Below are 22,167 nucleotides of genomic sequence, written 5' to 3'. Positions count from 1 at the left end.
CTAGCAACCATCTGGATCCTCTCCTGGAGAGGACGCACTCCCGGGTTCCGACCAGCTGTACCAGATAAGTGCTTTTAAGTTTGCATATATCCATCACCATGGCTGAGGTTATGTCATTAAATGTTCATGGCCTAAACTCCAACAGGAAAAGACATCTGGTGCTTAGGGACTCAGGCAGACGGGGGCAGATCTCATCCTGATTCAGGAGACCCACTTTAATAAGGGGGACTCCTTCGCTTCCAGACATTACCCTCAGGTCTATCAGGCATTTAACCCCTGCAAACGGGCCGGTGTAGCAATTCTTTTTAAACGTGGATCCCCGTTTACATGAGTCTTTCACTGACCTACAAGGACACTATATTATCCTGCACGGACAATGGCAGGCGCAGACAGTCAGTTTTTGCACCCTCTATGCCCCAAATGTCCACCAGATTAATTTTCTAACTAAAGTGTTTGCACGCCTCTTCCGAACACCCAACAAATTCTTAAAAGTAGGTGAGCACTTTAACCTATCCCACTCGTCGGTGCTTGGTCGCCACATAGTGAACCCTGGGGGCCCCTAATCGCAAGCCATGTCAATGGCAGCTGAACACCTTCCTCTTACAACATTTCCCCATCCAAAATGGAATTAGAATCCACACTGAAACTCTACTATACCGAGACCACCCCTGACATATCCTCTTCCACTCCTTGGGAAGCCCATAAGGCAGCTCTCGGGGGTCGCTGCATTGCGCTCGCTTCGGCCATGAAAAAAAGACGCAAGAGCCTCAAAATCGCAAGCTGAGAGGGAACTTCGAGCCCTAGAACTTAGTCTCCGTATGACTCTTAAAGACCTGGCACTAGGCCAAGTAGAAAAGGCCCTGACTAGACTAAACAACTGTACTATAATAAAGGTAACAAAGCCCACTCTCTACTAGCTCAGAAATTGGCTGAACACTCTCACACAACTACCTCACATCAAATTAAAAACAGAATGGGCTGCCTACTATCTCATCCCTAGGACATTGTCCACTCCTTTGAGGAGTTCTACACCGCTCTATACAACAACCCCGAGATCCCTCATAACTCCCCTCCACCTGAACTAACTGACCGCATGAACCACTATCTAGAACGTAGTGGAATCTCCCAACTTCATGCCTCGGACCCCCTTTCCCTCAATGCACCCATCACAGAAGAGGAACTCATCTCCACCATCAAAACCCTACCTACGTGTAAATCCCCTGGGCCAGACGGTCTCCCCTATGAGTATTATAAATCCTTAATTCCCCTACTCCTGCCACATATGTGTAGTAAACTCTTTAACACCTTTCTTCAGCAAACTCCCATTCCCTCAGACATGCAAAGATATTTCTTCACTTTAATGCCCCGTACACACGGTCGGATTTTCCGACGGAAAATGTGTGATAGGACCTTGTTGTCGGGAATTCCGACCGTGTGTGGGCTCCATCACACATTTTCCATCGGATTTTCCGACACACAAAGTTTGAGAGCTTGCTATAAAATTTTCCGACAACAAAATCCATTGTCGGAATTTCCGATCGTGTGTACACAAATCCGACACACAAAGTGCCACGCATGCTCAGAATAAATAAAGAGATGAAAGCTATTGGCTACTGCCCCGTTTATAGTCCCGACGTACGTGTTTTACGTCACCGCGTTCAGAATGATCGGATTTTCCGACAACTTTGTGTGACCGTGTGTATACAAGTTTGAGCCAACATCCGTCGGATAAAAATCCTAGGATTTTGTTGTCGGAATGTCCGACCGTGTGTATAATACCGAAACGGTTCCCAACTCTCACCTCTATTGTTTGCACTATGTGTTGAACCCCTGGCGGCATCCATCCACAGAAACCCAGACAGACATTCGGGGGAATTTCAGTCAGAGGGAAGGAGTTTAAACTATCACAGTTTAACAGAGGACAGAATTAAAATTATACTTGGGAAACTTACCATTAATAAATCACCAGGACCAGATGGCTTGCACCTGAGAGTACTTAGGGAACTCAGTCAAGTAATTGCCAGACCATTGTTCCTAATTTTTATTGACAGTCTACTGACTGGAATGGTACCAGCTGATTGGAGAAAAGCCAATGTAGCATCAATATTTAAAAAGGGGCCAAAATACATCCCTGGGAATCACAGACCAGTTAGCCTAACATCAATAGTATGTAAACTCTTGGGGTGGAAGATAAGGGACTACATACACTATACAAGATTTTAGTAATGAGAACGGTATCATTAGCAGTAATCATCATGGATTCATGAAGAATCATTCTTGCCAAACCAATCTATTAACCTTCTATGAGGAGGTGAGTTGCCATCTAGATAAAGGAAGCCCCGTAGACGTGGTGTATCTGGATTTTGCAAAAGCATATGACACAGTTCCCCACATACGTTTACCGTACAAAATAAGGTCCGTTGGCATGGACCATAGGGTGAGTACATGGATTGAAAACTGGCTACAAGGGCGAGTACAGAGGGTGGGGATAAATGGGGAGTACTAGGAATGCTCAGGGGTGGGTAGTAGGGTCCCCCAGGGTTCTGTGCTGGGACCAATCCTATTTAATTTGTTCACAAATGACCTGGAGGATGGGGTAAACAGTTCAATCTCTGTATTTGCGGACGATACTAAGCTAAGCAGGGCAATAACTTTTTCGCAGGATGTGGAAACCTTGCAAAAAGATCTGAACAGATTAATGGGGTGGGCAACTGCATGGCAAATGAGGTTCAATGTAGAACAATGTAAAATAATGCATTTGGGTGGCAAAAATATGAATGCAATCTATACACTGGGGGGAGAACCTCTGGGGGAATCTAGGATGGAAAAGGACCTGGGGGTCCAAGTAAATGAAAGGCTCAGCAATGGCAAGCTGCTGCTAACAAAGCAAACAGAATATTGGCATGCATTAAAATAGGGATTAATTCCAGAGATAAAACGATCATTTTCCCGCTCTAAAAGACTCTGGTCTGGCCGCACCTAGAGTATGCTGTCCAGTAAGGATGAGCTCGGGCGTGTTCGCACAGCCCGCCAGGAAGTCTCACTGCGCTACGCTAATCACAGGAAGTGTGACATTTCCCGATCTCTGCAGCTGTACATCGGGAAAATGTCTCGCTGCCTGTGATTAGCGCAGCGCCGTGCCGACTTCCTGGCGGGCTCTGCATGTGTGCTGTGCGAACACGCCCAATCTCATCCTTACTGTCCAGTGCACCACCCATTATTGTTTTCCTCTGTAGGAAATAAAATAGATACAACAGAGCCTACTTTCCAGAAACCATGAACCAAACCCTATAAATGAAAAAGAGGGGTGTATGAAAAGATTGGAGGACCAGATTAGGATATCTAGTCACAACACACATAGGGGGATTGGTTGCTAGGTATTTTCATGTGGAACACACACCTAGGAGGAGCACTGTACAAGTAATAACAATGGAACCATTCATCAATGAGATACAACATGTGTATGTACATCAATGAGATATGGGTATATGCACATTTGTTTTTTCTGGATGCTGTACATATTACAGTAGTAAGAGAACCATCACCCAAAAAAGATACATTAAATATTTGTGTATATACACACACACACACACACACACACACACACACACACACATTTCCTCTCCCCCCCCCGAAAAAGTTAGGTAAAGTACATTTACCTTATGTAGGCCACTAGTATATACTGAGGACTGCCACTACAATCACTGCATGCGATTTACCCCTGCAGGGGTGCAGGGATCTGGTGAGTGGGGAACTGAAGGGGAGCACGGAAGTCACCTAAGTTGTTACATAGGCACGAGTCACTTTTGGACAAGCACAAGTCACCTCAAATGTTGCCACTTTTTGCACTACTAAAAGACTGAACCATTTTTATATGTTGTTTTATGTGGATAAATTCTTTTTAATAGAATTTCATTGCTAGTTGCTGAGAAAAATTGTTTAGGATAAAATCTGATCAAAATTGCTGATTGGGCGGGAACACCCAATAGTACACTATGCACATTCACTTTAAAGCGGAGTTCCACCGTCCCCCCCCCCCCTCCGCTGGCTTCTGGGAGACACACAGGCCCCAGAAGACAGCAGGGACCAGTGGGATCGGGCAGCGCGAGTCATGCATGCGCAGTTGGGAACCAGGAAGTGAAGCCATGAGGCCCGATTCCCTTACTGAAGATGGCGGGGCCTCCACCCGAGAGACAGGTCGGCCTCGGGTGCTGATGTCGCGGGTGCCCTGGACAGGTAAGTGTCCTTATTTTAAAAGTCAGCAGCTGCAGTATTTGTAATAAAAATTAGGCGTAACTCTGCTTTAAATTGCAGACTGACACGTCAGCTTGCAATCAGTATCACCATTATGGATTTTCTTATTTGTTAATTATTCTTTGTATAAACCTGCTTTAAAACAAAGTGGTAACACGTCAAACATTTTTCTTGTGTGGAAACAACCACACTACTTAGCACCCACCACTTAAGAGTGATTCACTGTGGATATTTACTCTCAGGCGACAGCAGTATTTTTTCCATGTATGTTTTTTTCCTCACTTATTGCACATTCACCTGGGAAGAGTGACCCATTGGAGGAGCACACTTCAGGTGATAGGCAGCGCCACCCACCACCTACATTTATACACTTTTACAGTGGGGACGGAAAGTATTCAGACCCCCTTGAATTTTTCACTCTTTGTTATATTGCAGCCATTTGCTAAAATCATTTAAGTTCATTTTTTTCCTCATCAATGTACACACAGCACCCCATATTGACAGAAAAACACAGAATTGTTGACATTTTTGCAGATTTATTAAAAAAGAAAAACTGAAATATCACATGGTCCTAAGTATTCAGACCCTTTGCTCAGTATTTAGTAGAAGCACCCTTTTGATCTAATACAGCCATGAGTCTTTTTGGGAAAGATGCAACATGTTTTTCACACCTGGATTTGGGGATCCTCTGCCATTCCTCCTTGCAGATCCTCTCCAGTTCTGTCAGGTTGGATGGTAAACGTTGGTGGACAGCCATTTTTAGGACTCTCTAGAGATGCTTGATTGGGTTTAAATCAGGGCTCTGGCTGCGCCATTCAAGAACAGTCGCAGAGTTGTTGTGAAGCCACTCCTTTGTTATTTTAGCTGTGTCCTTAGGGTCATTGTCTTGTTGGAAGGTAAACCTTCGGCCCAGTCTGAGGCCCTGAGCACTCTGAAGAAGGTTTTCGTCCATGATATCCCTGTACTTGGCCGCATTCATCTTTCCCTCAATTGCAACCAGTCGTCCTGTCCCTGCAGCTGAAAAACACCCCACAGCATGATGCTGCCACCGCCATGCTTCACTGTTGGGACTGTATTGGACAGGTGATGAGCAGTGCCTGGTTTTCTCCACAGATACCGCTTAGAATTAAGGCCAAAAAGTTCTATCTCGGTCTCATCAGACCAGAGAATCTTATTTCTCACCATCTTGGAGTCCTTCAGGTGTTTTTTAGCAAACTCCATGCGGGCTTTCATGTGTCTTGCACTGAGGAGAGGCTTCCGTCGGACCACTCTGCCATAAAGCCCCAACTGGTGGAGGGCTGCAGTGATGGTTGACTTTCTACAACTTTCTCCCAGCTCCCGACTGCATCTCTGGAGCTCAGCTACAGTGATCTTTGGGTTCTTCTTTACCTCTCTCACCAAGGCTCTTCTCCCCCGATAGCCCAGTTTGGCCAGATGGCCATCTCTAGGAAGGGTTCTGGTCATCCCAAATGTCTTCCATTTAAGGATTATGTAGGCCACTGTGCTCTTAGGAACCTTAAGTGCAGCAGAATTTTTTTTGTAACCTTGGCCAGATCTGTGCCTTGCCACAATTCTGTCTCTGAACTCTTCAGGCAGTTCCTTTGACCTCATGATTCTCATTTGCTCTGACATGCACTGTGAGCTGTAAGGTCTTATATAGACAGGTGTGTGGCTTTCCTAATCAAGTCCAATCAGTATAATCAAACACAGCTGGACTCAAATGAAGGTGTAGAACCATCTCAAGGATGATCTGAAGAAATGGACAGCACCTGAGTTAAATATATGAGTGTCACAGCAAGAGGTCTGAATACTTAGGACCATGTGATATTTCAGTTTTTCTTTTTTAATAAATCTGCAAAAATGTCAACAATTCTGTGTTTTTCTGTCAATATGGGGTGCTGTGTGTACATTAATGAGGAAAAAAATGAACTTAAATGATTTTAGCAAATGGCTGCAATATAACAAAGAGTAAAAAATTTAAGGGGGTCTGAATACTTTCCGTCCCCACTGTATATACTATTCCAGACACGGCCTATCCCTGTCCCTTATATACAACTAAGACAGCTTCAAGCAGATTTGATACGCCTTGTCTGGAAATACAGGAGGCACAGGATACCCCGCTCAATCTTTATGGCATCCCGCTCTGATGGGGGACTAGCGTTTCCTGACCTGGTAAAATATTATCAGGCAAATCAACTGCGCGCCTGGACCTCCTGGTCCCCCCCCCACCCCCCCCCAACGATCCTATAATAAACGGACAGAGATTGAAAAGATATGTCTCGCGCCTATACACCCAAATAGTTTACTCTGGAATTCGGAGGTGGACCCTGGTAGGCTTTTGGGGTCTATGTCTCAACTCAGATCGCTCTGGCGCAAAATGTCCCACGCATATGAGCTCAGCTCATAAAAGTCACCGTTAACCTCTTTCCTCTGCAACCCCAAGATGCCTGCTGGTCTCACTCACCAGATGTCTTCACCCTGGGCAACGCGGAACTTATTCTACTTTGGCCACTTGGTAGACCCTAGATCACGTAAATTACTAATGTACACTGAGCTCCAGGAAAAATATGACTTCCCTTTGCCAGGTGTTTTATGGGAATCTGCAAATAGGCCACTTTGCCCAATCCTTTGCCCCAAATCTTCAATCTTCAGCGCCATCCCCCTTTAAGTGCTTAATATTAGAGGGATCCGCACGCCCTATTCTGATCTCCGACATATACCGGCTACTTAATTCCTACTCTATACCAAATCAGGGTAAATATGCCTAAATGCTCCGCTGGGAAAAGCTATTGGGAGAAGAAATCCCTGAGATGACATGGCAGACGATCTGGTCCCAGGTGGCTAAAAACCTCTTCTGTATGCTCTACAAAGAGAATGCTTACAAAATTATTTTCTTTTGGTACCTGACACCGGACATATTCCACGCCATCTACCCCGCTAGCTCTGATCAGTGCTGGCGCTGCCAGGGGGACAAAGGTACCCTCTACCACATCTACTGGAGTTGCCCCAAGATAGTCCCCTTCTGGACGGAGACACAGCGCTTGCTGTCCTGCCTCATTGGGGTACAGGTCCCCATGACGCCAAAATTTTTCTTACTTGGCGTATCACCATTACAAAATGCCAAACCATCCAAGAAGCTACTTAGACATGTCCTGACAGCTGCACAATGCCTGGTTGCCCTCAAGTGGAAGCAGCACTCCCCACCCTCACAGGAAGATCTGTACGCCAGAATAAAAGAAATTGAGCTAATGGAAAAAATGACAGATAGGTTACAGGATAGGGTGGAAATACGCGATAAGGTCTGGGAGGAGTGGCACCGCCGGGAGGACCCGCCCTGAGCTGATGATTGAGCTACTACCTTTCTTTCCCATCTTTTCTTTCTTATCTTACTTCTTCAACTCTTTTTATCCCTTCTCTCTTTTCTTTTAGGTTTTCTCTCACACTCCTTAGGTTTTCACATAGCCTATTGCAAACTTCAATTACTATCCAACAGCTCATAGTATGATTTTGCAATGATCCTGCACCAATTACTGCTACAATGGCTATACTAGCTACTCTAGTAATGCTTGGAACTTACTGTGTTCTGTCTATGTTCTTTTACCTGCTGAGATAACTAATAAAACATTTTTTTTTTCAAATAAAAAGGGTGGTTGCTGATCTTGATTCTCTTCTGAAATTGCTAGCTGCTTGGCTGTCATGCTGATTCTCTGACTTAAAACAAAGACATCCACAATCTTAAAGGTGCATGAGGGTATATTCACGTGGGCACATACTGCAGATTCATACAACAGTGTAGAGGGACAAGTTTGTGCACCTGAGGAATGACAGGTGTTCTGTGCAGCCAATCTGTCAAAATCAAGGACAGGCTGGGAGACATGGCTGTATGAATCTACCCACACCTCCCAGTGCTTACATCCATACAGGGACGGACACACAGCTCTGGATGAATGAATACATATGAATGTGTGGAAAAATCTGTAGAGCTGCTGCGTCTCTCAGCCCGTCTTTGATGATTTTTTTAGGCTTGTTGCATGGAACACCTGTCAATCCCTGGGCACAAACAGCACTCTGCACAGATCTGTGTGTCCATGCAAAATTTAAAACCCAATTTCCTTAAAATGCAGAGAAATATTTGAGAGCACTCAACTTGGCGAGCGCACTAAATCAATGCACTTCCCGTCTTTGAGGTACACGAAGCTCTGAGACTTCTGCTTCAACCAGCTCCCAGCACAGGGAGTCTCTACCAGATCATTTCATTTTCTTTACAAAGGATGAACCTTCCACAGTGGGCTCATCAGATCAACCCTAAAAGTTTAGAGTCCAGAGAAGAAAACTTCAATACATACAGAGTTGTGAAACATACATGCAGCTAGTTAAATCAGAGTGATTTTAGAGTTCTTACTTACTAATTCCAGGTCAGAAACTCCAGAGAAGCAATCACAGAAGTATGAGAGCCGGACAACAGCTGGAAACAGAGACCCCCGTATATCTATAAGTGCAAGTTTCCTTTAAAAAGTTCCAAAATCCATTACTATTCTACAAGCACGCTGTAAACTGCATCGTACAAGGGCAACAGACACACCTAAAGTGGGGTTCCACCCAAAAAAACAAAAATACCTCAAAAATTCTAAAAACAAAAAAAATTTGGATATTTTTTTTTTTTCACTTACCTCTAAATGCCTGTTGCTAGGTGGTCCCTCGTAGTCTGCCCATTCCTTTGCCTGGGCTTGTGACATCACTTCCCCCTCGGCACAGGAAGGGCTCCGCTCTGCTCCCTCCCTCCGGTCAATCATCTGGGACCCATTACATGCGCAGTGGGTGCCAGGCTGTGAAGCCACAACCCGGCGCCCACAGTTGAAATGCCGGTGCCGACGAGCAGGGCTTCGATCCCCCGCATCGCTGAACCCAGGGACAGGTAAGTGTCCAATTAAAAGTCAGCAGCTGCAGTATTTGTAGCTGCTGACTTTTAATTTTTTTTTATTTTGACGGCCCCCCTGGGTAGAACTCCTCTTAAGTTAGTATAAATAAAACCATAACAATGAGCTCCTCTCATTCGCTTCCTACTATTGTATCTATTTTCCAAGCCCGGTGAGAGATAGTCTTCCTGTTTTCTGGACTTCCTCAATACAAATCAATTATGCTCTATGCTGTAGGTAAGGAGACAGTGTGAGTGGTTGAAATTTCCCTTTAACTTTGGTGAGCGAACATGCCTGTAAAGATCGATTTCCCACATTGTGCTGGTTCCTGGAGAAGTCTTCTGTGCAGAGATGTCCCATCCTCTTCCTGTCTCTGAACATCTGCTGCTGCAGGATCCCCTGTGAAAACATTCACCCACCCCCTTCTTTATTCTCCTCCAATGACAAACATTTTTTCGTTGCTTTCACAGCCTGCAATAGGGGAGAGAATTTGGTGACTCAGACCCTCCCCATTCACAGGGTGTCTTACAGGCAGCAAATGCAATGAATGAAGTTTTCTTGAGGGAAGAGGTGGGTCCTCATTAGAAATAAAGACCCCTTTCACACTGGGGTGCTTTACAGGTGCTACAGCGCTAAAAACAGTGCTTTAAAGAGTCTCTCCAGTGTGAAAGCCCCAGTACTTTCACACTGGAGCGGTGCGCTTGCAGGACGTTAAGACCCCTTTCACACTGGGGCGGTTTGCAGGTGCTATTACGCTAAAAATATCGCCTGCAAACCGACCCGAAACATCTGCTGCTGTGTCTCCAGTGTGAAAGCCCCAAGGGTTTTCACACTGGAGCGGTGCACTAGCAGGACGGGAAAAAAGTCCTGCTAGCAACATCTTTGGAGCAGTGAAGGAGCGGTGGTTTTTAACCCTTTCTCGGCCGCTAGCGGGGGTAAAACCACCCCACTAGCAGCCGAATACAGCCTCTAAAACGACGGTAAAGCGCCGCTAATAATAGCGGCGCTTTACCGCCGACGCACCTCCCACCCCAGTGTGAAAGGGGCCTTTAAAAACTCCCGCAAGCAGCATCTTTGGAGCGGTGAAGGCGTGGTGTATACACTGTTCCTAAACTGCTCCTGCCCATTGAAATCAACAGGCAGCGCAGCTATACCGCCGGCATAGCGCTGCTGCAGCAGCGCTTTGCGGTGATTTTTAACCCTTTCTCGGCCGCTAGCGCGCGGGGGGGGTAAAAGCTCCCCGCTATCGGCCAAATAGCGCCGCAAAATTGACGGTAAAGTGCCGCTAATAATAGCGGCGCTTTACCACCAACGCACCCACCAGCCCAGTGTGAAAGGGGCCTAAGGGGTGGGGTATAGCAGTAGGAACAGGATAGGGCAGTGCAGACTCCTCCAGGATCCAGTTGTCTGCACAACGTTGAACATTCTTCATTACAGGTAACTTATGCCTCGTTTCCACCGAGCGGATTGGTTCGGAAGGCCTAGAATGGTCCGGCCTATTCAGGCGAGCGTTTCCACAGCAAGTCGAACCGACAGGGGCCATACGTGGGTTTAGAAAAAATGCCTAGCATGGCGTCACACATCCACTAATCAGTGGAATGTGTCGTACCTCCACCCTAACCGAACCATTCCATTTTCTATGGCCCCAAATCTAAAGCAGGACCCTGAATGGAACGGTTCGGTTCGGTTCGGTTCGGTTGTATGGGCCGCTTTCATAATGGAAACACCCAAAATAGCGTACCGTACCGAACCGATCCGCTCAGTGGAAACGAGGCATTAGTCAACCCTTGGCTTCTTGTTTACATTTTTATTTTATATTCTGCAGCTGGAAAAATAATGCTTCCAGTTCAACCCTGGATGGGACTATAGCCTCTTAAATTTTCATTTTAGGTCAACCGAATTACCTTCTGAAGAGAATGTATGCAATAAATGCATAATTGCATCAAAATAATAATAAAATAAAAAGTAGCTTTAAAGAAAAATGTTCACCCAATTTCTTTTAACTGCCACTACTTCCAATATGCTGCTATGAACAAGGAAAGTCATATTTGCATACACAGGTGCACAAAACAATGACAGGTGGCAGTGACGGGAGTGATAGTCTTGAAATGTAAAGCTTTTTAATACTACAGATATCAGTAACTTGAGAGTCAACGCTCTAAGGCTCCTTTCACGCTACTGCAACTTCAAAGTCATGCGATTTTGCCACAATGTAAACTGAGGTCTATGGGCCTCAACACGCATCAAAGTCGGACCAAGGTAGTACAGGGACTACTTTGAAGTTGCATGGATATGAATGGTACTCATTGGAAACGACTTGTCATGGGACTGCAAAGTCGCAGTACAAGTCGCACAAGTGTGAAAGGGGCCTAAATGGGACTAGCCAACAGATAACCATTCTCAAACATATCCATGATTGACACCCAATGACTTTCAAACGCGGGAGGAAGCAACCAAAATCCACCTACATCGGATAGACCACAGTTACCAGAGTGTACTGGAGGTGTGGGCATAGTCTGAGCACCCTCAGGAATTCTCATCTGCCAACAGTGCCAACGGCATACATGTTTATATAACTAAGATGGGGGGAGCTGCTTATCAAGCTGGGCCACAAGAGCAGTCAATGCAATGGTCAGCATTTTCCCTGATGCTGCTGCCCATTATCTGCCTACAGACATTAGCAAACATTCACCCATCATATCATTTGAATCAGACTTGCAGTCAGAACCGTTCCCTGCCAGTTATCACCAGATGCCTACATGGACAGATTATAAAACATGTTTGTGCAGACAACAGGAGAGCCAGCACCAGCAAGACAGTCACAGACTCCGTCATAAGAGAGGGGACTGTCATTGCTCATCTGAAAATGCTAGTTGCCTGACAGGTACTAATCACATAGCTTGAGCAAGCATGCTGTACGAGTGTCACAATTCCCCATCTCTATTTGTTCTGGATCAGCCACAGACAGCATTGAAGCCAAGGTATCAGCATGACAGCTAAAGAATTAACATTCTCAAATGGAGAGTTCAGCCATGGCAGCTTCCATTATACTCATTTACATTTGCTTCAACACACAATAACGGCTAGTTTACACTTGTTTGAAAACAAGGCTTCGGACAGGCTTTGTTAAAGCTCTCTGAATGCTAGTCAAATAAAATTAAATATTGTAAAATGGTTAAAATGGTTGTAAAATTACACCCCATGTAGCTTTAGTGGTGCTCCAAAGCGTCTTCAAAGCCTCCATAAAAAATGTTTTGAAGCAAGTGTAAAACTAGCCCTTATGGCAAATTCCTATTACAAAAAAGGGCATTTGTCTTTTTTTTTTTATCCCCTCCTCTACCTAAATTAGCTGACCCCTTCAGGTACATATCCTAATCATATGGCCACAGCCTCTTTGTTTGCAAAGGTCTTCGCTGCAATAACTGCACTTGCTTAGTAGCGCCCAAAAAAGTTTATAGGGATTTACTTTTAAAAGTGCACCCCGACGCACTCACTACGGAACCCCCTTGCACCCCGACGCACTCACTACGGAACCCCCTTGCACCCCGACGCACTCACTACGGAACCCCCTTGCACCCCGACGCACTCACTACGGAACCCCCTTGCACCCCGACGCACTCACTACGGAACCCCCTTGCACCCCGACGCACTCACTACGGAACCCCCTTGCACCCCGACGCACTCACTACGGAACCCCCTTGCACCCCGACGCACTCACTACGGAACCCCCTTGCACCCCGACGCACTCACTACGGAACCCCCTTGCACCCCGATGCACTCACTACGGAACCCCCTTGCACCCCGACGCACTCACTACGGAACCCCCTTGCACCCCGACGCACTCACTACGGAACCCCCTTGCACCCCGACGCACTCACTACGGAACCCCCTTGCACCCCGACGCACTCACTACGGAACCCCCTTGCACCCCGACGCACTCACTACGGAACCCCCTTGCACCCCGACGCACTCACTACGGAACCCCCTTGCACCCCGACGCACTCACTACGGAACCCCCTTGCACTCCGACACACTCACTACCTGACCCCCTTGCACTCTGCCGTACACATAAAGTGAAACTTCTTTGCGCCAACTGTCCCACTCCCCACCAGTACGTTCTTCTGTGTGCTGCTCTTTAGCCATCTTCACTGGCTGGTGAAGGATGATGTCACTCCTGCGTTCTGCACAGAGTCAGTCATCCTGGCACACAGGGATTGGACTAGCAGTGTAAGCTTTGCATGCGCAGCTCAGTTTACATGCTAGAGAAGACAGCAAGCAGGCAGGTGGATTTTATTGCAGAAGACATTATGTGTCTCTTTTGCAAGAACTAGTAAAAAAAAAAAAAAAAAAAAAAAAAAAAAAAAAAAAAAAAAAAGAGAAAGATGCCATAAATCTATCCCCTATTTTGTAGACGCTATCACTAATTGCAATGTGTAGAATACATATTGGCCTAAACTGATGAAGACTTTTGTTTTTTGTATATTTATTATAGCAAAAATTAAAAAATACGTTTTCAAAATTGTCGCTCTTATTTTGTTGATGGCTCAAAAAATAAAAACCGCAGAGGTGATCAAATACCACCAAAAGAAAGCTCTATTTGTGGCAAAAAAAAGAACATCAAGTTTGTTTGGGTAAAACGTCGCACAACCGCGCAATTGTCAGTTAAAGCGACGCAAAAAATAGCCTGGTCATTAAAGCAGAGTTCCAGCTGTTTTTCAGTTTATTAAAAATCAGCAGCTACAGTAAGTGTAGCTGCTGACTTAATAAACACTCACCTGTTCCGCGATCCAGTGATGCGGCCGTCCGATGCTCACTCCTCTCCCCCTCCTCTCCACGGCACCGTCATAGCAACTGTGGGCACGCGGTCGTGACAGCTTGTGGCTTCACGGCAGGGCGTGCGATGCGCATGCGCAAGTCATACTGCGCTCCCCTAGTGGCCAGGCAATCGACTTGTCCCAGAAGATTGCAAAGAGGGAGGGGCCGCCTAGGGGGAGAGGAGGGGTCGCCTCAGCAGCCAGAAGACAGAAAGTACCTGTAAAAACCAAGTACACTCTCCCTCCCCCGAAAAAAATTTACATGCCAAATGTGGCATGTAAGGGGGCGAGGAGTGATTAAAGCGGAAGTTACACATTTGGGTGGAACTCCGCTTTAAGGAAGTAAAACCTTCCAGTCCTTAACTGGTTAAAAGAGGAACTGCAGTCTGCTTACATCATGTGTAATAAAAACATCTTTGCCATACTGAAACTTCCCTCCAACCACTTTGCATATTTTATACAAATATACTGTGATTCTGTATTTGCCAAATATGCTGCAGAAATCTCCCTCCACTGAGTCTGGCTGCATCCATTTTAACTGTGGGCAGCTGAAGCTGCTGTCTGTTCACTTCCTGGATTTACACAGAGGCACAGAGGCATACCTCCAGCTCTGCAGCTCTCATATGACTCATCCCCCCTCCCTTCCTGGCAAACTCTCAGGAGAGAGAGCTGTACATGATGTCATAAGCCTTGGCTAATGACCAGACAAGAAACAGGAAGTGGGCTATATAAGGTATTTACTGGCAGAAAAAAAATGTTTTACTATCCAAAGTTAAAACAACAAGGGCAGAAGATTTAATAGATGGAAAGATGAAAAAATGACTGAAGGTCCGCTTTAAAGAAGAGTTGGGTGTGTAAAAATTAAAAGTCAGCAGTTGCAAAATCTGTAGCTGTTGTCTTTAACCACTTACAGACCGCCCGCTGTCGTTTTACGTCGCTACTAGGAAGAGGAATATCATTGTTATGGCAGCAGCTAGCTGCCATAACCCTGGTATCCTCTTCTTCAGCGGGCGGTCCGCTTTAGAAGTGGTCTCTGCAGCGGATTCACCGCAAGATCACTTTTATCTGTGGCGGGTGAGGGCACGCCGCTCTCCGGTGCCCTCCGCCGCTTACCGGCAGAGGCGATTGTGTCCTGTCCCTGGCTTGGCATGGAGACAAGTGAGGGGATGATGCCCCCCCATCTCCATACCACCGCAGGGCGGAAGCAACGTCAAAACGTCGCTTCTGTTCATAGCTCTTAAAAGGGACATTTTTTATAATTTTAATTTATTTATTTTAGTGTAAGTAAAATAAATAAGAAAAAAAAAAAGACAAAATAAAAAAATTTTTAAACACGCCCCGTCCCACCGAGCTCGTGTGCAGAAGCGAACGCATATGTGAGCAGCACCCGCATATGAAAACGGTGTTCAAACCACACATGTGAGGTATCGCCGCGATCATTAGAGCGAGAGAAATAAGTAAAAAAAAAAAAAACATGCAACCTGTAGAATTTTTTACATGTTGCCTATGGAGATTAAGGGTAAAAGTTTGTCGCCATTCCACGAGCGGGCGCAATTTTGAAGTGTGAAAATTGGGCTAACGTTACTGTCGTCTTATTTTTTAACTCAAATAAGTGTATTTTTTCACCAAAAAAAAGTGCGCTTTGAAGACTGCTGCGCAAATACGGTGTGACAGAAAGTATTTCAACGACTGCCATTTTATTCTCTAGGGTTGTTAGAAAACAAATATATATACCGTATTTATCGGCGTATAACACACGCCGGCGTATAACGCGCACCCCAAGTTTAGGAGGAAAGTTTAAGGGAAAAAAACTTACATTTAAATGCCCATCAATGCAGCCTTCTCAGGGTCATTGAAGCCTTGTCAGTGCAGCCTTCTCCAGTGTCCATTGCAGCCTTGCAATCCCCGCTGATCTCCGCTGATTTTTTGCGATCGCGCCGACATACACAGTGTACAGATTCAAATATGGCGCCGGAGGACTCGGCGTAGCAGAACGAGCGCCGCAGAGTTCGGAGGGACTGGGCGACACATACCCAAGTGTACTTGGCTCTTTTCGGCTCCGCTCACAGTCACGCCCAGGGCGGGACTGGGCGTGACTGTGAGCGGAGCCGAAAAGAGCCAAGTACATTCGGCTATGTGTATCTCGGCTCCGCCCAGTCCCTCTGATCTCTGCGGTGCTCGCTCTGCTCCGCCGAGTCAGCCGGCGCCATATTTGAATCTGTACACTCGGATGTGTATGTCGGCGCAATTGAAAAAAATCAGCGGAGATCGGCGTATAACACGCACCCACGATTTTCCGGGGAAAAAAGTGCGTGTTATACGCCGATAAATACAGGATATATTTATTATGTTTGGGTGTTCTAAGTAATTTTCTAGCAAAAAAAAAAAAAATCGTTTTTAAAGCGGAGTTCCGGACAAATTTTTTACTTTTTTATTGATCTGAACATTATTCATTTTTTTAATTAAAAAACGATTATACCTGCTAAATTATGGAGCTTTCTAAAATATACATTACTTACAATTTTCTCCCTTCTGTTGTGGCCGTTGCCATCATGATTGTGGGCATGTGAAGCCCAATCGATATCTCCTGGATAAGCTTTGGAGAGGTGCATGCTGGGTAACCAGCATGCACCTCTTGATCTCGCGCATGCGCGATTCACCAGCGGCCGTAGCGCCGATTGTTTCTAAAGTTGCCATAACGGGCGGCGACGGAGGAAGGTCCCGCCCCGTTGTTATGGCAACATAAACACATCTTGGCGATGTGATCCACCATAAATCGCCTCATTTCCTGATTTTTGATCACAGTACTGCCCACAGACTCCTGGGAATTGATGACAGGAGCACAGGCGAGGGAGGAAGTGATGAAGAGCTCCGCGGACCAGGAAGTGGCAGATTAAGAGGACTACATAGCAACAGGGCGATTCTGGCAAGTATTAAAAAAAAAAAAAAAATCTCCTCCAAATGTTTTTTTTTATAGGTTTAGAGTCCGATTATAAAAAAATAAAACATTTTCAGAGTGGAACTTTAACTTGTAAACTCTCAGAAGGAGGCTTGGTCCTTAAAGTGGTTAATAAACAGACACCCAGGATCCAGCGCTGTCCTCACCCGAGTCAGCTTCTTCAGCGGTCTTCTGTCCCCAGGATGTTGACTGTGAGCAGCTTCTACAGTACCTGTGACTCCTCGTAGCTTCACAGGCGGCTGTTTACTGCTGCTTTGTGATTGGTCCCACCGCGCTTCGAGACCTGTGATGTGTCCCATGCCTAGGCAACCCGAGCAACAGCGGGAGCAGGTACCAGTCAGAACTAAGTACACCCCACCCCAATAAACATGTATCATCCAAATGTGATAGAGCAGGGAATGAGGAAAAAGGAGGAGAGGAACTTCCCTATTGGGTGACCTCTACTACTACTGCACCTTGGCACTACTACAGTCTCCATTGCTGACTCCTCAGCCTTCCTATCACTTCCTTACTTTTGCTGGGTGATCTCCCATAACCCACCATGATGATCTCTGCCCCCCGCCCTGTGAGGTGTAGGGGGGGGCCCGGGTGTTGCTGGGAAGTTACAGAGAACTCCTGACTTCTGTTACAGTAATTACAGGCCGAGCCCAGATAGGAACTATACTTCCTCCTCATACTTCCTCCTACAGGCCCGCGCCCCACGTCTGCACACCTTTCCCGCTCACCCTCCACTGCCAGTCCGGGGCTCCTCCGGCCTCATCACCACCACACACCGCCCAAAACCCACAGAGACACTCACCCCTTCCATACGGAGCGCCTGACTGACATGCATCGTTCTGCACCGGACTTGGAGGGGGGAGGAGCCTGGTTGTCCTTTTTCCGGATCAGCCCCTCAAAAAACGGGGCGTCCCCTTCTCCGCTATATATATATATCTATATATATATAGATATATATATATCTATATATATATATATATATATCTATATATAGATATATACATATATCTATATATATATATCTATATATCTATATCACCTTATACAACGACTCTTTGTATATCGCTGTGTAGAGGGTGTCAGTGATATGTACACGTCTTCTCCCAAAGTGAAAGTAAAACCGCCGAGTACAGCGTCACTCCTCCCCTCCCTCGTATCGAGACAGTTCTTCATGTGCCCCCCCAGGACAGAATGTTTTCCCCATTGGGTAGATGCCCCCTTACATCCGGTTATGTCACCAAGACAGGAAGTGAGGAGAATTACTACAACAACCCAAAACAGTGTTAAAGTCTATGTAAAGACAATTTTTTGTCCCCCTAAAGCAGTGGTGGTCAACTTTATTGCTATGGGGGCCTTTAATGCGGCCACCAACATCACCAAAGGGCCACGCATTAAATTCAGTGAATATTCCGTATAAAAAGACAGCAGACACATAACAGGATATAGTCAAAGATTAATGGCATGATACAAGAGAGGGTAGAGACTGGGCTTCATACAAGAGATGATCAGAGACTGCAGACATGATACAGAAGATGATCAGAGACTGCGGACATGGTACAAGAGATGGTCAGAGACTGCAGACATGGTACAAGAGATGGTCAGAGACTGCAGACATGATACAGAAGATGGTCAGAGACTGCAGACATGATACAAGAGATGGTCAGAGACTGCAGACATGATACAGAAGATGGTCAGAGACTGCAGACATGGTACAAGAGATGGTCAGAGACTGCAGACATGATACAAGAGATGATCAGAGACTGCGGACATGGTACAAGAGATGGTCAGAGACTGCAGACATGGTACAAGAGATGGTCAGAGACTGCAGACATGGTACAAGAGATGGTCAGAGACTGCAGACATGATACAGAAGATGGTCAGAGACTGCAGACATGATACAAGAGATGGTCAGAGACTGCAGACATGATACAGAAGATGGTCAGAGACTGCAGACATGGTACAAGAGATGGTCAGAGACTGCAGACATGATACAAGAGATGGTCAGAGACTGCAGACTTGATACAAGAGATGGTCAGAGACTGCGGACATGATACAAGAGATGGTCAGAGACTGCGGACATGATACAAGAGATGGTCAGAGACTGCAGACATGATACAAGAGATGGTCAGAGACTGTGCAGACATGATACAAGAGATGGTCAGAGACTGTGCAGACATGATACAAGAGATGGTCAGAGACTGCGGACATGATGATACAAGAGATGGTCAGAGACTGCAGTCATGATACAGAAGATGATCAGAGACTGCAGACATGGTACAAAAGATGGTCAGAGACTGCGGACATCATACAAGAGATGGTCAGACTGCGGACATAGTACAAGAGATGGTCAGAGACTGCAGACTTGATACAAGAGATGGTCAGAGACTGCGGACATCATACAAGAGATGGTCAGACTGCGGACACAGTACAAGAGATGGTCAGAGACTACGGACATGATACAAGAGATGGTCAGAGACTGCGGACATGATACAAGAGATGGTCAGAGACTGCGGACATGATACAAGAGATGGTCAGAGACTGCGGACATGATACAAGAGATGGTCAGAGACTGCGGACATGATACAAGAGATGGTCAGAGACTGCGGACATGATGATACAAGAGATGGTCAGAGACTGCGGACATGGTACAAGAGATGGTCAGAGACTGCGGACATCATACAAGAGATGGTCAGACTGCGGACATAGTACAAGAGATGGTCAGAGACTGCAGACTTGATACAAGAGATGGTCAGAGACTGCGGACATCATACAAGAGATGGTCAGACTGCGGACACAGTACAAGAGATGGTCAGAGACTACGGACATGATACAAGAGATGGTCAGAGACTGCGGACATGATACAAGAGATGGTCAGAGACTGCGGACATGATACAAGAGATGGTCAGAGACTGCGGACATGATACAAGAGATGGTCAGAGACTGCAGACATGATACAAGAGATGGTCAGAGACTGTGCAGACATGATACAAGAGATGGTCAGAGACTGTGCAGACATGATACAAGAGATGGTCAGAGACTGCGGACATGATGATACAAGAGATGGTCAGAGACTGCAGTCATGATACAGAAGATGATCAGAGACTGCAGACATGGTACAAGAGATGGTCAGAGACTGCGGACATCATACAAGAGATGGTCAGACTGCGGACATAGTACAAGAGATGGTCAGAGACTGCAGACTTGATACAAGAGATGGTCAGAGACTGTGGACATCATACAAGAGATGGTCAGACTGCGGACACAGTACAAGAGATGGTCAGAGACTACGGACATGATACAAGAGATGGTCAGAGACTGCGGACATGATACAAGAGATGGTCAGAGACTGCGGACATGATACAAGAGATGGTCAGAGACTGCGGACATGATACAAGAGATGGTCAGAGACTGCGGACATGATGATACAAGAGATGGTCAGAGACTGCGGACATGGTACAAGAGATGGTCAGAGACTGCGGACATCATACAAGAGATGGTCAGACTGCGGACATAGTACAAGAGATGGTCAGAGACTGCAGACTTGATACAAGAGATGGTCAGAGACTGCGGACATCATACAAGAGATGGTCAGACTGCGGACACAGTACAAGAGATGGTCAGAGACTACGGACATGATACAAGAGATGGTCAGAGACTGCGGACATGATACAAGAGATGGTCAAAGACTGCGGACATGATACAAGAGATGGTCAGAGACTGCGGACATGATACAAGAGATGGTCAGAGACTGCGGACATGATACAAGAGATGGTCAGAGACTGCGGACATGATGATACAAGAGATGGTCAGAGACTGTGCAGACATGATACAAGAGATGGTCAGAGACTGCAGACATGATACAAGAGATGGTCAGAGACTGCAGACATGGTACAAGAGATGGTCAGAGACTGCAGACATGGTACAAGAGATGGTCAGAGACTGCAGACATGGTACAAGAGATGGTCAGAGACTGCAGACATGATACAAGAGATGGTCAGAGACTGCAGACATGATACAGAAGATGGTCAGAGACTGCAGACATGGTACAAGAGATGGTCAGAGACTGCAGACATGATACAAGAGATGGTCAGAGACTGCAGACTTGATACAAGAGATGGTCAGAGACTGCGGACATCATACAAGAGATGGTCAGAGACTGCGGACATCATACAAGAGATGGTCAGACTGCGGACACAGTACAAGAGATGGTCAGAGACTACGGACATGATACAAGAGATGGTCAGAGACTGCGGACATGATACAAGAGATGGTCAGAGACTGCGGACATGATACAAGAGATGGTCAGAGACTGCGGACATGATACAAGAGATGGTCAGAGACTGCGGACATGATACAAGAGATGGTCAGAGACTGCGGACATGATGATACAAGAGATGGTCAGAGACTGTGCAGACATGATACAAGAGATGGTCAGAGACTGCAGACATGATACAAGAGATGGTCAGAGACTGCAGACATGATACAGAAGATGGTCAGAGACTGCAGACATGGTACAAGAGATGGTCAGAGACTGCAGACATGGTACAAGAGATGGTCAGAGACTGCAGACTTGATACAAGAGATGGTCAGAGACTGCGGACATCATACAAGAGATGGTCAGAGACTGCGGACATCATACAAGAGATGGTCAGACTGCGGACACAGTACAAGAGATGGTCAGAGACTACGGACATGATACAAGAGATGGTCAGAGACTGCGGACATGATACAAGAGATGGTCAGAGACTGCGGACATGATACAAGAGATGGTCAGAGACTGCGGACATGATACAAGAGATGGTCAGAGACTGCGGACATGATACAAGAGATGGTCAGAGACTGCGGACATGATACAAGAGATGGTCAGAGACTGCGGACATGATGATACAAGAGATGGTCAGAGACTGTGCAGACATGATACAAGAGATGGTCAGAGACTGCAGACATGATACAAGAGATGGTCAGAGACTGCAGACATGATACAGAAGATGGTCAGAGACTGCAGACATGGTACAAGAGATGGTCAGAGACTGCAGACATGGTACAAGAGATGGTCAGAGACTGCAGACTTGATACAAGAGATGGTCAGAGACTGCGGACATCATACAAGAGATGGTCAGACTGCGGACATAGTACAAGAGATGGTCAGAGACTGCGGACATGATACAAGAGATGGTCAGAGACTGCGGACATGATACAAGAGATGGTCAGACTGCGGACATGATAC

At 46.2% G+C, this 22,167-nt stretch overlaps 1 protein-coding gene across 7 annotated transcripts in view; it reads right to left on the bottom strand.

Annotated features, from left to right (window-relative positions):
• Nucleotides 1-22,167, bottom strand: part of TRAF2 (TNF receptor associated factor 2) — a 145,417-nt gene that overhangs the window by 93,319 nt on the left and 29,931 nt on the right. For 3 of the 7 annotated variants that reach the window (XM_073599961.1, XM_073599964.1, XM_073599963.1), the window contains exon 1: nucleotides 17,743-17,897. The exons of 3 other annotated variants lie outside the window; for them this stretch is intronic. The gene's annotated coding sequence lies outside the window, so the exon portion shown is untranslated. Of the gene's footprint in view, nucleotides 1-8,660; nucleotides 8,681-17,742; nucleotides 17,898-22,167 lie in introns of those variants that run through there. One more of the 7 variants, XM_073599967.1, reaches the window with a different exon arrangement.

The sequence above is a fragment of the Aquarana catesbeiana genome, linkage group LG09 (genome assembly GCF_042186555.1).
Source record: "Aquarana catesbeiana isolate 2022-GZ linkage group LG09, ASM4218655v1, whole genome shotgun sequence".
NCBI lineage: Eukaryota > Metazoa > Chordata > Amphibia > Anura > Ranidae > Aquarana > Aquarana catesbeiana.
Note: the sequence above shows the minus strand (reverse complement) of the source record. Positions and strands in the feature narration are given on the sequence as shown.